This window comes from Anomaloglossus baeobatrachus, chromosome 6 (genome assembly GCF_048569485.1).
Source record: "Anomaloglossus baeobatrachus isolate aAnoBae1 chromosome 6, aAnoBae1.hap1, whole genome shotgun sequence".
In the NCBI taxonomy this organism is placed as follows: domain Eukaryota; kingdom Metazoa; phylum Chordata; class Amphibia; order Anura; family Aromobatidae; genus Anomaloglossus; species Anomaloglossus baeobatrachus.
The window spans coordinates 369185093-369201619 of record NC_134358.1 but is presented as its reverse complement, the minus strand read 5'-3'; the positions used below and the strand labels follow the sequence as shown (position 1 = coordinate 369201619).

Genomic DNA, 16527 nt, shown 5'->3' with positions numbered 1-16527 from the left:
CAGAGTGTTTTCCCTGCGTCCATAACGCTGCATTGTGCAGTAGAAGCACAGTGGAAGGATTTTTAGAAATCCCATGCCCAATGTGCTTGCCCAATGTGCTTCTTTTCTCCGCCACATAAACTGACCTGTGGCGCAGCTTCCCGAGCCTCAGCATGTCAATTTATGCTGCGGAGATGAGTGTTCTCTGCAGGTAGCATAGAGCTCCACAGCGGCCTGAACCCAAATCGTGGGCATGGGCAGCTGCGTTCTCCCGTGCACAACACTCACATCTCTGCAGGAGGCTGACACTGTGTACTAGACGCCGTGTCGCTGGCTCATGGCCACATAGCCTAAAAGTGAGACATTGGTTGCTACAGCAACATTTTTGTGAAGTACCTGTGGATTCAAAATGCTTATTATACTCCTGAATAAAATCCAGTTTCCAAAATGGGGTCACTTGTGGGGGTTTCTAATGTATAGGTACCCAAGGGGCCCTGCAAATGTGACATGGTGCCCGCAATTTATTTCAACTTTTCCAGAATTCAAATGGTGCTGCTTCCATTCCAAGCCCTCCCATTTATCCAAACAGAGGTTTTTGGCCACATGTGGGGTATCCCTGTGCTCATAAGACATTGGATAACAACCTATTGGGTCCACGGTTTGTTGTTGTCTATTGAAAAAGTGAGAAATTTGATGCTGAAGCAACATTTTTGTGAAAAAAATGAAAATTTTCAATATGGCAACCTAAGCTTATCAAATTCTGTGAAGTATTCGTGGATTCATACTGCTCACTATACACCTAGATAAAAGCCTTGAGGTGTCTTGTTTCCAGAATGGAGTCACTTGTGGGGGACCTCCACTGTTTAGGCACCTCAGGGGCTCTCCAAATGCAACCTGGCGTCCGCTATTGATTCCAGCCAATTTTGCAGTCAAATGGCACTCCTTCCCTTCCGAGCCCTGCCATGCGCCCAAACAGTTGATTTCCACCACATATAAGGTATCGCCAAACTCAGGAGAAATTGCACAATAAATGTTATGCTGAATTTTTTCCTTTTACTCTTGTAAAAAAAAAAGCTACCTGGTTGAAATAACAATTTTGTGGTAAATTTTTTTTTTTTTTTTTCATGGCTCAACGTTATAAAATTCTGTGAAGCACCTGGGGGTTCAGGGTACTCACCAAACATCTAGATAAATTCCTTGAGGGGCCTAGTTTCCAAAATGGGGTCACTTGTGTGGGGTTTCTGCTGTTTAGGTACCTTAGGGGTCCTCCAAATGTGACATGGTGCCCGCAATCTTTTTCAGCCAAATTTCCTTTCCAAAATTCAAATATTGCTCCTTTCGTTCCAAGCCCTCCCATTTGTCCAAACAAAGGTTTCAGACCACATGTGAGGTATCACCGCGCTCATAAAAAAGTGGTTAACAAACCTTGAGGTCAAATTTTTGGAATTACCTCTTGAAAAAGTGAGAAAATTGATGCTAAAGCAACATTTTTGAGAAAATTATTAAAATTTTCAATATGACAACGTAACGTTAACAAAATCTGTGAAGTACCTGTGGATCTAAAATGCTCACTATACCCCTAGATAGAAGCCTTGAGGGGTCTAGTTTCCAAAATGGTGTCACTTGTGAGGGGTTTCTTCTGTTTAGGTACCTTAGCGGACCTGTAAATGCAACATGGTGCTCGCAATCTATTTCAGCCAAATTTGCTTTCCAAAATTCAAATATTGCTCCTTCTGTTCCGAGCCCTCCCATTTGTCCAAACAGAGGTTTCTGACCACATGTGGGGTATCGGCGCACTCATAAGAAAGTGGGGAACAAGTTTTGGGGTCCATTTTGTTGTGTTAGTTCTTCTAAAAGTGAATAAATTTGGGTTAGAGCAACATTTTTAGGTAAAATTTAATTTTTGCTTTTTTTCATTCCACATTGCTTTTGTTCATGTGAAGCACCTGAAGGGTTAATAAACTTCTTGAATGTGGTTTTGAGTACTTTGGGGGGTGCAGTTTTTATAATGGTGTCACTTTTGGGTATTTTCTGTCATCTAGGCCTATTGAAGTCACTTCAAATGTGATGTGGTCCCTAAAAAAATGGTTTTGTAAATTTTGATGTAAAAATGAGAAATCGCTGATAAACTTTGAACCCCTCTAACTTCCTAACAAAAAAAAATTTTGTTTCCAAAATTGTGCTGATGTAAAGTAGACATGTGGGAAATGTTATTTATTAACTATTTTGTGTCACAGAAATCTCTGGTTTAACGGTATAAAAATTCAAAAGTTGAAAATTGCTAAATTTTCAAAATTTTTGCCAATATTCAATTTTTTTCTTCAATAAACGCAAAAAATATTGTCCTAAATTTGGTACTAACATGAAGTCCAATATGTGACGAAAAAACAATCTCAGAATCACCGGGATCCGTTGAAGCGTTCCAGAGTTATAACCTCATGAAGTGACACTGGTCAGAATTGCAAAATTTGGTCTGGTCATTAAGGTGAAAATTAGCTCCGTCACTAAGGGGTTAATTGGGTTCAGAAGTTGTATTGTGTTCTTATTTTTTGCTTCACCGTATGCCTTTTTCAAGATTCCACCTGGGTACCCTCTGTCCAGGAATCGTTGTCTCAGGTCCCTTGCTTGTCTGCTGAATGTTTCCCCATCGGAAATATTTCTGCGAGCCCGCAGGTATTGTCCTTTTGGTATACCTCGCTTCAAAGCTACTGGGTGGCTGCTCTCCCAGTGTAAGAGGGAATTGGAGGCTGTCGGTTTACGGTACATATCCGTACAGATATCCCCTGTTACGCTTTTCTTAATTAAGACGTCTAGAAATGCAATTTCTGTCTCTTTAATTTCAGACGTAAAAGCCAAACCCAGGTTATTGATATTCAGCAGACTGACAAAGGACTGAAACTCCTCTTGTGTTCCTGACCATAGGATGAATATGTCATCCACATAACGGAGCCATAATTCCACCTTAGACAGATAGTTCCCATGGGCCTTAGATGTATCAAATACCATTGTTTCTTCCCACCAACCCAGGTAGATGTTTGCGTACGTGGGGGCACAAGGGCAACCCATTGCCACGCCCCTGAGTTGGTGGAAAAATTTGTGGTCAAATAGGAAGAATTTGCGAGTAAGACAATTATTCAAAAGTTGTCTGATAAACTGGTTACGCTGCTGGAATTGCAACCCTCTTGTGCCTAGGAAGCTGTCTACTGCCTCCATCCCTCTTGCATGAGGGATGGAGGAGTAAAGAGCCTCCACATCAATGCTGGCCAATAAAGTTTTGGAGTCTACAGAAAGACCATCAAGTTTTAGTAATAGATCTGAGGTATCCCTTACGTGTGATGGTAACGCTGTCACGAATGGAGCAAGGATCTCATCCAGGTAGTGATTCAGCACTGTCCTGCATTACGGATGTCATAGTCACTGTGGTGTGTAGCATTCTGGGATTGATGACATGCCCAGGTGGGCAGGACAAGATGGCTGCGCTCAGCACTGCCCCACGCTGTGTGATGTTTTGCTACCTATGGCAACCTGTTACTTGCCTCTTGAACAGACAGGTGCGTTTAAACACTCGTTTTGATGTATAATTGGCGGTTTTTTTGATTGTCTGATTGGAGCCACGATTAATGGTCTATTTAATGGTGGACACTTTCAGTGGCAGCTTACCCTAGAGCCTGACCACTTGTATTTTGGGGTCTCTACACATGTATCTTTAGCCCTTCACCTACAGTATCTCCCCTGATGAATCCTGGCGGAGGAAACGCATCGGAAGGTTCCATGGTGATGAATTTTTAAGGCCAATCTATTCAGGGTCAGTCTGGGATGGCCCTTGTAAGGGCTGGAGCTAATGGGCTTTGAGGGTTCAGCTAGTTCCTGCCCGGGAGAGAGCTCCTACCCGGCCATGGACAGCCACCCGATCTATCTATCCTGATGACCCCCTTCTAACAACTGACCTGCACCTACAACTGGGTGAGACCAATCAATTTTTTATGTACAATTGTATGATGTATTAATGAACCGGATATTATAAGCAAGAGGCAATAATTATACCTACATGTTTACTGCCATGGCTATACTCTGAATTAAATCCAGGAAACACCACTGTGATCTTGGATGGATTTTTGTTAGGTTACGGTTGGTAATTTTTGGTGTTTCCATGTATGGTCAAAAGCTTGTTTCTTGGGGGGATTTATTAACTCCACACTGTATATTTCACTGGTGAGTCATCTTGGGAGGTTTGGTTCCCACTGGAATATATCCTCCTATGACCCTAACCTAACTAACAGGATTATAGGTTTATGCCTTGCTTACCCGGCTCATACCAGTCATCACTTTACAGTGTCCATGAATCTTGGACACGGATTTGGTGTTGAAGCCCTTCGATGTCCATCTGGTGAATATGGTATATTACTGACGGACACCACCGGGGGGGCTCCAACACTATCTGTGTTGGTCCTCTTGGACATGAATGTTGTTTAATTTGTTTGCACAAAAAAATCTTTTATAAATTGCAGCACTACGCAATTTTTTTAAATGATAATTCTATTAAAAGTCATGTATTATCCCCTTTCTCACTGCTGATATTTATCTTAATCTTAAGAGGTAATTTAGGAACGGTTTTTCATCACCTGCTTCTGTCGCGGGCGGAGGAGGGGACGCTGCGCTCTCCCACTGCTCGGGTCCGGCCGCTGCTGCTGCGGCTGCTGCTGCTCGGTGGTGGCTCGAGTGGTGGGCTGGATCCCGGGGACTCGAGCGGCCCTCCTCGCCCGTGAGTGAAAAGGGTGAGGATTGGATGGTGAGGATTTGGTTATTGTCTGTGACGCCACCCACGGTTGTGGTGATATTGGTGACACCACCGCTGCTCTGGACGGGGGATCCCGGGAGCGATGACAGGGAGCAGCCTGGATGTTAGTTGTCTCCTCCGTGGGTAGGGGGTTGGTGTCCCTGGGCCCGGTGATGGGGTAGGGATGGATGGCAGGCAGGTTACGGGGCCTGGTGAGGTGCAGGGTCACGGGGGCAGCGCTGTGCCGCACGGCACGGTGGTACTCACTCAGCCAATGATGAGGACACAGTTCTCGGTAAAACACACGGCTGGATGGATGGGTCCCACAGACGGCTGCGGTGTTTCTCCTCCCGGCAGGTTGATGGTGACTGCCTTTCCCTGCACCTATGTAGTGTAACGGTTCCAATGGGTTCCCACTGGTAACCCGCTCCCCAGCTTGAAGGTTGCTGAAGGAGCCCCTTTTGCCCGCAGGCTCTGGCCCTGGGAACTTTAGCCTTGGCGGTGACTGTGTTTCCCTCTCTCGGTTGGACAGTTGCCTTCTGTCGGGACTTGGCTGCTGGGAAACCCAGGAGGTTCCCTTCGCTAATGGATTTGGCAAATTCACAGCGACTCCTAGCCTTGCCGGGGTCCGTAAGCCCCTGCCGGATGGTGGTGGCTTCTCTTTGCGTACCGGTCCGGTACCGCCGGGCCACCGCCCGTCCACGGTCCTTACGGTTAGCTCCAATAGGCCACTCCTGCAGACGGTCACTACCATCTGCCAACCTTGCTCATCCGTCCGGGCCACATACCCGGACCAACTTCAGTCTGCTCTACTACCACTTTCCTTCCTTCCTCAACTCTACTCAAAACTGAACTGCCCTCTTTTCCCGCCTCCAGGACTGCGAACTCCTCGGCGGGCGGGGTCAACCGCCTGGCCCACCCCCCTGGTGTGAACATCAGCCCCTGGAGGAAGGCAACAAGGGTTTTTGTCTGACTTTGGTGTGCCTGACCGGGAGTGTGGGGTGTGTTGGTGTTGTTCTCTGTGGCCCCTGGCTTGTCCAGGGTGCCACACTTCTATACTACTGGTATTTGTTAGCAGTAAATGTATCACTAATTACTGTGAGGCACTTTGGTAGGATTATTTTTTAGTACTGTTTACTCTGTAGTTCTTTGGTTTGTTGGCTGCGGCTGATTCCACTGTTAGCAGGCCCTGCGCTGCTCAGTGACCATCAGGCACTGCGGTGCTCAGTGACCGTCAGTCACTGCGGTGCTCAGCGAGTGTCAGACCCTGTGGTGTCCAGTGAGCATCAGGCACTCTGCGCTGCTCAGCGAGCGCCAGGCGCTGCGGTGCTCAGCGAGTGTCAGGCGTCACATACAGTCACAAAACAGGAGCACAGGTGCACAGCACTGCCTAGACTGGTGCTCTGCAGATGGAGCCGCACCCAGTAACAGTCTACTTACTGGACTGGTAGATGTATAGCCTGGCTAGGATAAAGATTAATTCATAATGAATGTGTGTATATAAGCCCCCAATAACTTGTATGGCCCCCCCACTGACCCCTAGTAACTTATATGCTGCCCCGTAAGTTGTATATTTCCCCCAGTAATGTGTAAGCCACCCCAGTAACGTGTATGCTGTTTATTATGTTAATATTTTATTACATTTTTTTTTTTTTATTATGGAGGCCCATTCAGACTTTTGCTTTGGGTCCCCATGATTTGTATGTACGCCCCTGATCCACTCCTATGATGTATTTATGCCCCCTAGCCACCCTTGTGATGTATATGCCCAGTGTCTCCAGTGAATTATATGCCCAAGCTCCTCCTGTGATGTACATGCCCTAGCCCCTCCTGTGATGTACTGTATATGCCCCAGCATCTCCGGTGATGTATATGCCCCACATCATCTCCTGTGATGTATATGCCCCAGCCTCTCCTGTGATGTATATGCTCCAGTCTCTACCGTGATTTATATGCCCCAGCCCCTTCTATGGTGTATATGCACCAAGCGCCTCCTGTGATATGTAAATAAATATATATATATATATATATATAGCTATATATATTAATAGATATAAATATAAATATATATATATATATATATATATATATATATATATAAAAATCACAGGAGGCGCTTGGTGCATATACACCATAAAAGGGTCTGGGGCATATAAATCCCAGTAGAGACTGGAGCATATACATCACAGGAGAGACTGGGGCATATACATCACAGGAGATATAGATATATATATATGCCTCATTCCCTCCTGTCATTAATATTACCCCAGCCACACTTATGATGTATAAGCTGCTCCTGTGATGCATATGCCTCTAGCCGCTCCTGTCATGTATATGCTCCAGCCTCTCATGTGATGTATATGTGTATATATCCTGTGATATATACAGTATACATATATATATATATATATATATATATATATATATTCCCCTGCTCCTCCTGTGATGTATATATGCCTCCAGCTGCTCCTTTGATGTATATACAGTATAGACCAAAAGTTTGGACACACCTTCTCATTCAAAGAGTTTTCTTTATTTTCATCACTCTGAAAATTGTATTCACATTGAAGGCATCAAAACTATGAATTAAAACATGTGGATTGAAATACTTAAAAAAGTGTGAAAGAACTGAATATATGTCTTATATTCTAGGTTCTTCAAAGTAGCCACCTTCTGCTTCATTACTGCTTTGCACACTCTTGGCATTCTCTTGATGAGCTTCAAGAGGTAGTCACCGGAAATGGTTTTCCAACAGTCTTGAAGGAGTTCCCAGAGATGCTTACCACTTGTTGGCCCTTTTGCCTTCACTCTGCAGTCCAGCTCACCCCAAATCATCTCGATTGGGTTCAGGTCTAGTGACTGTGGAGACCAGGTCATCTGGCATAGCACCCCATCAGTCTCCTTCTTAGTAAAATAGCCCTTACACAGCCTGGAGGTATGTTTGGGGTCATTGTCCTGTTGAAAAATAAATGATGGACCAACTAAACGCAAACCGGATGGAATAGCACGCCGCTGCAAGATGCTGTGGTAGCCATGCTGGTTCTGTATGCCTTCAATTTTGAATAAATCTCCAACAGTGTCACCAGCAAAGCACCCCCACACCAACACACCTCCTCCTCCATGCTTCACGGTGGGAACCAGCCATGTGGTGTCCATCCGTTCACCTTTTCTACAAAGACACATTCATTGGATCCAAAGATCTCAAATTTGACCTCATCAGATCAAAGCACAGATTTCTACTGGTCTAATGTCCATTCCTTGTGTTCTTTAGTCCAAACAAGTCTCTTCTGCTTGTTGCCTGTCCTTAGCAGTGGTTTCCTAGCAGCTATTTTACCATGAAGGCCTGCTGAACAAAGTCTCCTCTTAATAGTTATTCTAGAGATCAGAAGGTGTGTCCAAACTTTTGGTCTCTACTGTATGCCCCAGCATTTCCTGTGATGTAAATAAGCCACCATTCCGTTCTATAATGTATTTATGCCCCCTAGCCCCCATTCTGATGTATATGCCCGAGCGTCTCCTGTGATTTATATGCCCCCAGCCACTCCTGTGATGTATATATGCCACCAGCATCTCCTGATGTATATATGCCTCCAGCGTCTCCTGTGACATATATGCCCGCAGCCACTCTTTTGATGTATATATGCCCCCAGTAGTTATGAGAACAATATAATCAATATCACCTAACATCACAACCGCACCAACAAGAAGCAACTCCAGCCACCGCTGTAGGGGTGAGTTAATTAATTGGGTGACCAAATATAGTAGAGTAATTTTCAAGTTCATAATTTTATGCAGCCCCCAAAGGTTGGAAGAAATTCCCAAATAGCCGCTGGCATGAAAAAGGTACCTACCCCTTGCTTAGTGCATAAACTTACAAACTATCACAGAAAAAATACATATATACCAGACCTAAAAAAATAATCAAATGCAACCACAGCTGCCAGGATGCAGAAACAAAAAATGCAAGTCCTCAAACCAGGGTGTCAAACTGGAAAAATTGAATAAAGTTCACCTGAATCCATAAAAGCCAATAGTACAGAGTGTGAAATTTGTCATGAAGTCCAATTAAATGTTTATAGGGCTTTTATGGAGGTTAGAGAATATTTTTCCTACTTTATAAAAATAAAATACATATATGCAAAATAAATAACATCAATAATAACAAATGTAAAAAAAAAACTCTTCTTAAGGAGGGCATTTCACCATACATTAAAATATATCAAAAAAGTGAGTAGACTCCTTACATTTTTTGTAAACATTTTATCTTTTCATGGGTCAATACAGAAGATATGATACTTTGATACACTTTGAGTGGCTACCATTATTTTTAAGCACTGCCCTAAGTCTCTTGGGTATAGAGTTCACTAGAGATTCACGGGAGCCCCTGAAATCCTCTTTCACTCCTACATGGTGACATCACAGAGCTATTGGATGTTATAGACCTTGAGCTCCTCCATCTTCCATTTGAGAATGTCCCATAGACACTCAATACTGTTTAGGTCTGGTGACAGGCTTGGTCAGTACAGCACCTTCACTCTCAGTTTCTTCAAGAAGGTGGTGATCGTCTTGGAGGACTGTATGGGGTTGTCTTCATTCTGGAATACTGTCCTATGGCCCAGTTTCTGAAGGGAGGAGATCATGCTCTGCTTCAGTATGTCATAGTACATACTGGCATTCAAGGTTCACTGAATGTACTGTAGCTCCCCACAGATGACAGCCTCATTCAGCTCCAAATCATGACACTCCCACCACCATACATGATCATAGGCAAGACACACTTGTCTTTGTACTCCTCACCTGGATGGTCACCAAACCGCTGTATGGTCTAGGCAACAGTGCTAAAGCTCAGTTTCAGGTTGCTGGCTATCTTCCTATAGCTGTGGCCATGTTTTTTTATGTAGAGCAACAATTATTTCTATCAGCCCCTCAGAGAATTTTTTTGCCATGAGGTGCCATGTTGAATTTCCAGTGAACAGTAAGAGAGAGTTTGTGAGCGATTACACCAAATTTAACACATCCACTCCCCATTCACACCTGAGACCTTGCAAAACTATTGAGACAATACACCGGGGAGAGAAAATGGCTAATTGGGGACAATTTGACATTTTCACTTAGGAGTGTACTCACTATTGTGCAAGCTGTGCTCTGACTACTTTACAATGTATCAAAGTGTCATATCTTCAGTACTGTCCCATGAAAAATATAATAAAATATTTACCAAAACATGAGGGGTGTATTCACTTTTGTGACATAGTGTACATGTCTATTTTAGTGAATACATTAATTCCCTATGAAATAATTCTTAAAGAGAACCTGACAGCTGGATCAAGCTGCCTGAACCATGTGCACCATTAATCAGAGACCAGCTCCGTTATTGCAGCCAGCTATGCTGTACTGGCATGAGGGCCTCCTGTCCTGGGGAGACTTGTGACAGGTTTGGGATGTGAGTCTCACATTGCCTTGTGAAACTCTAGATATTAAAAGTATTTGCGTTCATTAATTGCAGCAAGGATTAAGGACTCTTTCCTTGCTGGTAGTTTCTTGTCAGTTCATCACAGGTGCATCCGGTTTGGGACCACTCCCATTCCTTTCAAATAGTCACATGTCCCATCACCTAATGCCAGTTATAGAATTGCATCCCATTTTGAATTGATCCCCATTGAAGGAGAAAGTCAATGGACACTCATGGAGCCGTGCTGCTTGCTGCCCTGGTGTTAGGCTGCAAGAGTGAAGTTGCTGATCTCTAGTCTCCTGCAGCCTGCAGTTTGGCTGCAGCAGTTGTGGAAATCTTTTTATCTATGTCCCTCTATCTGTCTTCCTTCCCCTGTGTTTTATTACAGTAGTGGAGATATCTAGAGCATTCACCTTGTCACTACACAGAGTGAGTGGAGGGACAAGTAGGGACTAGGCACATGATGGCAACAAAAGTAAGGACTTGTATCGGGACATTAGGGGAGCTTAGGTGTCAGACACAGGTTAGTGTCAGAAGGTGACCCATCCCCCACTCCCTATCATCATGGTCTTCTTAATTGTTTCCATCTCAATTGTAACCTTTGTGTATGATGACCCTGGTTGAGTCTTCCTTGCTGATTCTTAGCTCTGTAAGCTTCATCATGAGGTGCTGCTGGATGAGGAGTACTGCTGTGCTTTCCATAGCTGGGTAACTGACACCCAATGGAATGATCCTGCTCTTGGGAGTCATTTTTATCAGGGTCTGTCAGTTAGGCTTAGGTACTCACTGGCTCAGTATGCTACTCCGGAGTCATTAGAGGACACCATGGCTCTTGCTATAATGATAGACAGAAGTCTTAGAGATAGACCTATAGTGCCCCTACCCTCTGTTGTTGCCCCTAGGGAGGAATTTCCACTGGTGTACGTTGAAAAGACATGCCCCAGCCCCACGGTGAATCACAAGCGGCCTAGTCTGAGGAGAGGCCCATCAACTGCATGGTTTCATCAAGAGGTCTGTGGTTCATGTTGCCCCGTTGTTCAGGCATCATAAATCAACTGTCATGTTCTCCTTAGAGACTTTTTTGAATATCTCTTTTGTGGCATTTGTATGTACTTCTTCCTGGAAATTTCTGAATAAATTGATAACTTAATATTATCATTTGTCAAAGAGGTGTGTCCCAACACAAAATGAAAATGGCAGCTAGCAGCTCTGAATAGACCCCTAGTTGTCTAGTAATAATCTATTTCTATAGGCGTAACCAAGGAACAGGATCTACATTAAAGAGATTTTAAGCTCATCTACACATTGTGAAAACTTCCATACATCAATTGACCGGCGGTATAGATTTTAACGTTCTTTGCATCGTCAATCGTGTGGAAATTATAATGGAATCCACAACAAAATCAGCATTTAAAAGTATAAGTAACACAAAGATTTTCTTGCAGAAATGCTGTAAATATACTGTGGATAGGGTATGGATGGGAAAATCCATCCACAAATATTCAAGGTGTGCATTTGTGAGTGTATGTAAAATATGCAGTCAGGATGCATTCACAAGATGCATGCTATGCTGCATTTTTCTGAAAACACAGTAATAATCCCCAATTTTATCATATGCTTAGAGAATAGTAACAAAAAAGCCTGCTTTGGAAATGAATTGTGGAAACATACAGTTAGGTCCAGAAATATTTGGACAGTGACACAATGTTCGCGAGTTGGGCTCTGCATGCCACCACATTGGATTTGAAATGAAACCTCTACAACAGAATTCAAGTGCAGATTGTAACGTTTAATTTGAAGGTTTGAACAAAAATATCTGATAGAAATTGTAGGAATTGTACACATTTCTTTACAAACACTCCACATTTTAGGAGGTCAAAAGTAATTGGACAAATAAACCAAACCCAAACAAAATATTTTTATTTTCAATATTTTGTTACGAATCCTTTGGAGGCAATCACTGCCTTAAGGCTATGTGCACACGTTGCTTTTTTTTCAGCGCGGAAAAAAACGCACCCTCTGGCAGAGGGGAGAATTGTAAACAATGCTTTTTGAGAAAAAGGCATCGAAAACGCATGCGTTTTTCCATGCGTTTTTCATGCAGTTTTCATGCGGTTTTCATGCGTTTTTCATGCGTTTTTTTAGGTGCGTTTTTTAAGACTTGTCAGTGTTAATAAAGTTGGTTGAACACAGACCTTTGGAAAAAAAAACCTGTGATGTCATTTCCTTCTCCACATTCTGTTTGGATAAATGGGAGGGCTTGGAATGGAAGGAGCACCATTTGAATTTTGGAAAAGTTGAAATAAACTTCGCGCACCATGTCACATTAGCAGAGCCCCTTGGGTACCTATACGTCAGAAAACCCCCACAAGTGACCCCATTTTGGAATCTGCACCCCTCAAGGATTTTATTCAGGAGTATATTAAGCATTTTGAATCCACAGCTACTTCACCCAAAATGTTGCTGTAGCAACAATATTCTCACTTTTAGGCCCGTTTCACACGTCAGTGAAAAACACTGACGTTTTTCACTGGCGTGTAAAACACGCACATGTCCCTCCGTGTGCCGTGAATCACGGCACACATGGGTTGTCTAAGTGCAATACGGGCTCCGTTCTCCGTGGCCCGTGATTGCACTTAGAGATTAACTCACCTGTGCCCGCTCTCGCTCTCCATGGTGCTGATCGCTTCCGCGGTGCAGCATCCGGCCGGCGCTGACCCCTGCAGCAGCTGCTTCCGGGTCGGCTGTGTCGCACATCATGAATATGCGCAACAATAATGAGCCGGCTCAGAAGCAGCAGGGAGAACGGGCTGCAGAGGACATCGCTGGACGCCGGGTGAGTTAAAATGATTTTTATTTTAAAAGCACGTTTTTTTCTGGCACGAGTTTCACGGACCACACCACTGCGTGGCCCGTGGAACATCAGTGATGCCAGAAAAAAATGGACATGTCTCCGTACGGCAATCACGCACACGCAGGTACGCCGCACGGAGACACATGCAGTGAAAAATCACTGACATGTGAGCAGACCCATTCATTATAATGGGTCTGCATATGTCAGTGATTCTGGTACGTTTAAAAAAAAAAAGCACAAACGTACCAGAATCACTGACGTGTGAAACAGGCCTAAGGCTATGTGGCCATGATCCAGCGACACGGCGTCTAGTACACAGTGTCAGCCTTCCTGCAGCTGCCCACGCCCACGATTTGGGTTCAGGCTGCTGTGGAGCTCTATGCTACCTGCAGAGCACACTCATCTCCGCAGCATAAATTGACATGCTGAGGCTCGGGAAGCTGCGCCACCGGTCAGTTTATGCTGCGGAGAAAAGAAGCACAGTGGGCATGAGATTTCTAAAAATCCTTCCACTGTGCTTCTACTGCACAACGCAGCGTTATGGACGCAGGGAAAACACTCAGCGCCCATAACGCTGCAAACCCTGATTGTGGGCACACAACCTAAAAAGCGTCAATGGATGAATGGATGTCAAATATATATAACGTCCCACCCCCGCTTGCATATTCTAAGCTGGCACCTTTAGTACCTTTCATGTGGCACTAAAGGGTGCCTAGCTTAGTATTTATCCAATAACAAAAAAACAATGAAAAAAATGGCGTGGGGTCCCCCCTATTTTTGATAGCCAGTCAGGGTAAAGCAGACAGCTGTAGCCTGCAAACCACAGCTGGCAGCTTCATCTTGGCTGGTGATCAATTTGGAGGGCTCCCCAGGCTTTTTTTTTTTATTTATAAATAAAGAATTAAAAAAAAAATAACGTGGGGTCCCCCCAAATTAGATCACCAGCCAAGGTGAAGCTGACAGCTGGGGTCTGGTATTCTCAGGGTGGGAAGAGCCATGGTTATTGGACTCTTCCCAGCCTAAAAATAGCAGGCCACAGCCGCCCCAGAAGTGGCGCATCCATTAGATGCGCCAATCCTGGCGCTTCGCCCCAACTCATCCCGCGCCCTGGTGCGTTGGCAAACGGGGTAATAAATGGGGTTGATACCAGATGTGTAATGTCACCTGGCATCAAGCCCAGCAATTAGTGATGTCACGGCGTCTATTAGATACCCGACATAACTAATTGACAGTAAACAAAAGCAAAAAAAAATGACAAAAAATTTTTTATTAGAAAAAACACTCCCCAAATCATTCCCTTGTTCTCCAATTTATTCAAAAAAATTGAAAAAAATGGGTCCGCAGAAATCCATATGGATGTCCCACGTCGCCTCTGGACCTTCTAGAATATGGGGGCACGTTCAGGGAACGTATCCCCCATTTTCTAGGAGGGCAGACCCTCCATTTGAGGAGAGTGGGTGCCAAAAATCTGCACCCACTCTCCCCGGGTCACAGCTGCAGAGTGCGAGCAGCCAGCACAGCTCACACTGAACACAGTGCTGGCTGTCAGCTGCTCTGCACATGTGACCGGCCAGCGTGCACTGTGAAGGAGGAGGGGGCCGCGGGGGATCAGTGCTGCGACCGGACACGTAAGGGGGAATACCAGGGGAATACCGGGGGAATAGGGGGTGACCGGGCAGGGCCTGGGGGGCATTTTTCTGTCGCATGTGTTATTGCACATGCGACAGAAATCATAGGAGCAGGGCGGCCGGTGCGCTACTGTGCGCGCGGCCATGTTGGATTTTCGGGAGGGGGGTCGGGGGTCGGGGCGGGCACTTTGGAGACACCGGGGGCTTTCCTGGACTTTGCCAGGAAGTGAGGTCAACAGGAAACCTCTTGACCTCACTTCCAGGTAAATGCCTGCGTTCTGGCTTGCCGACAAAGGCCGCGGACCGCAACAAAAAAGCAGCTCAATGCGGTGTAGCTGCGTTCTGACCCCACATCATTGATTCAATGGGGGAGAGAACGCAGCCACACCGCACAAAAGAAGTGACATGCTGCTTTTCTTTCCGCACCGATTTTTGGCATCCAAAACGCTGCGTTTAGAAATGCAGCATGTGCACTGATTTTTCGGCTTTCTCATACACTTTGCTAGGAAAGCTGAAAGCATGCAATTTGCCACTGAAACGCTGCGGTTCTAAACGCAGTGTTTCCGCGGTAAAAAACGCAACGTGTGCACACAGCCTAAGTCTGGAACCCATGGACATCACCAAACGCTGGGTTTCCTCCTTCTTAATGCTTTGCCAGGCCTTTACAGCCGCAGCCTTCAGGTCTTGCTTGTTTGTGGGTCTTTCCGTCTTAAGTCTGGATTTGAGAAAGTGAAATGCATGCTCAATTGGGTTAAGATCTGGTGATTGACTTGGCCATTGCAGAATGTTCCACTTTTTTGCACTCATGAACTCCTGGGTAGCTTTGGCTGTATGCTTGGGATCATTGTCCATCTGTACTATGAAGCGCCGTCCGATCAACTTTGCGGCATTTGGCTGAATCTGGGCTGAAAGTATATCCCGGTACACTTCAGAATTCATCCGGCTACTCTTGTCTGCTGTTATGTCATCAATAAACACAAGTGACCCAGTGCCATTGAAAGCCATGCATGCCCATGCCATCACGTTGCCTCCACCATGTTTTACAGAGGATGTGGTGTGCCTTGGATCATGTGCCATTCCCTTTCTTTTTCTTCTCCAAACTTTTTTCTTCCCATCATTCTGGTACAGGTTGATCTTGGTCTCATCTGTCCATAGAATACTTTTCCAGAACTGAGCTGGCTTCATGAGGTGTTTTTCAGCAAATTTAACTCTGGCCTGTCTATTTTTGGAATTGATGAATGGTTTGCATCTAGATGTGAACCCTTTGTATTTACTTTCATGGAGTCTTCTCTTTACTGTTGACTTAGAGACAGATACACCTACTTCACTGAGAGTGTTCTGGACTTCAGTTGATGTTGTGAATGGGTTCTTCTTCACCAAAGAAAGTATGCGGCGATCATCCACCACTGTTGTCATCCGTGGACGCCCAGGCCTTTTTGAGTTCCCAAGCTCACCAGTCAATTCCTTTTTTCTCTGAATGTACCCGACTGTTGATTTTGCTACTCCAAGCATGTCTGCTATCTCTCTGATGGATTTTTTCTTTTTTTTCAGCCTCAGGATGTTCTGCTTCACCTCAATTGAGAGTTCCTTAGACCGCATGTTGTCTGGTCACAGCAACAGCTTCCAAATGCAAAACCACACACCTGTAATCAACCCCAGACCTTTTAACTACTTCATTGATTACAGGTTAACGAGGGAGACACCTTCAGAGTTAATTGCAGCCCTTAGAGTCCCTTGTCCAATTACTTTTGGTCCCTTTAAAAAGAGGAGGCTATGCATTACAGAGCTATGATTCCTAAACCCTTTCTCCGATTTGGATGTGAAAACTCTCATATTG

General features: G+C 44.7%; 1 protein-coding gene across 2 annotated transcripts in view; it reads right to left on the bottom strand.

The window, feature by feature from the left end:
- The window catches only part of ADCY1 (adenylate cyclase 1), a 1189286-nt gene that overhangs the window by 68861 nt on the left and 1103898 nt on the right, over positions 1–16527 (bottom strand). The window lies entirely within an intron of this gene.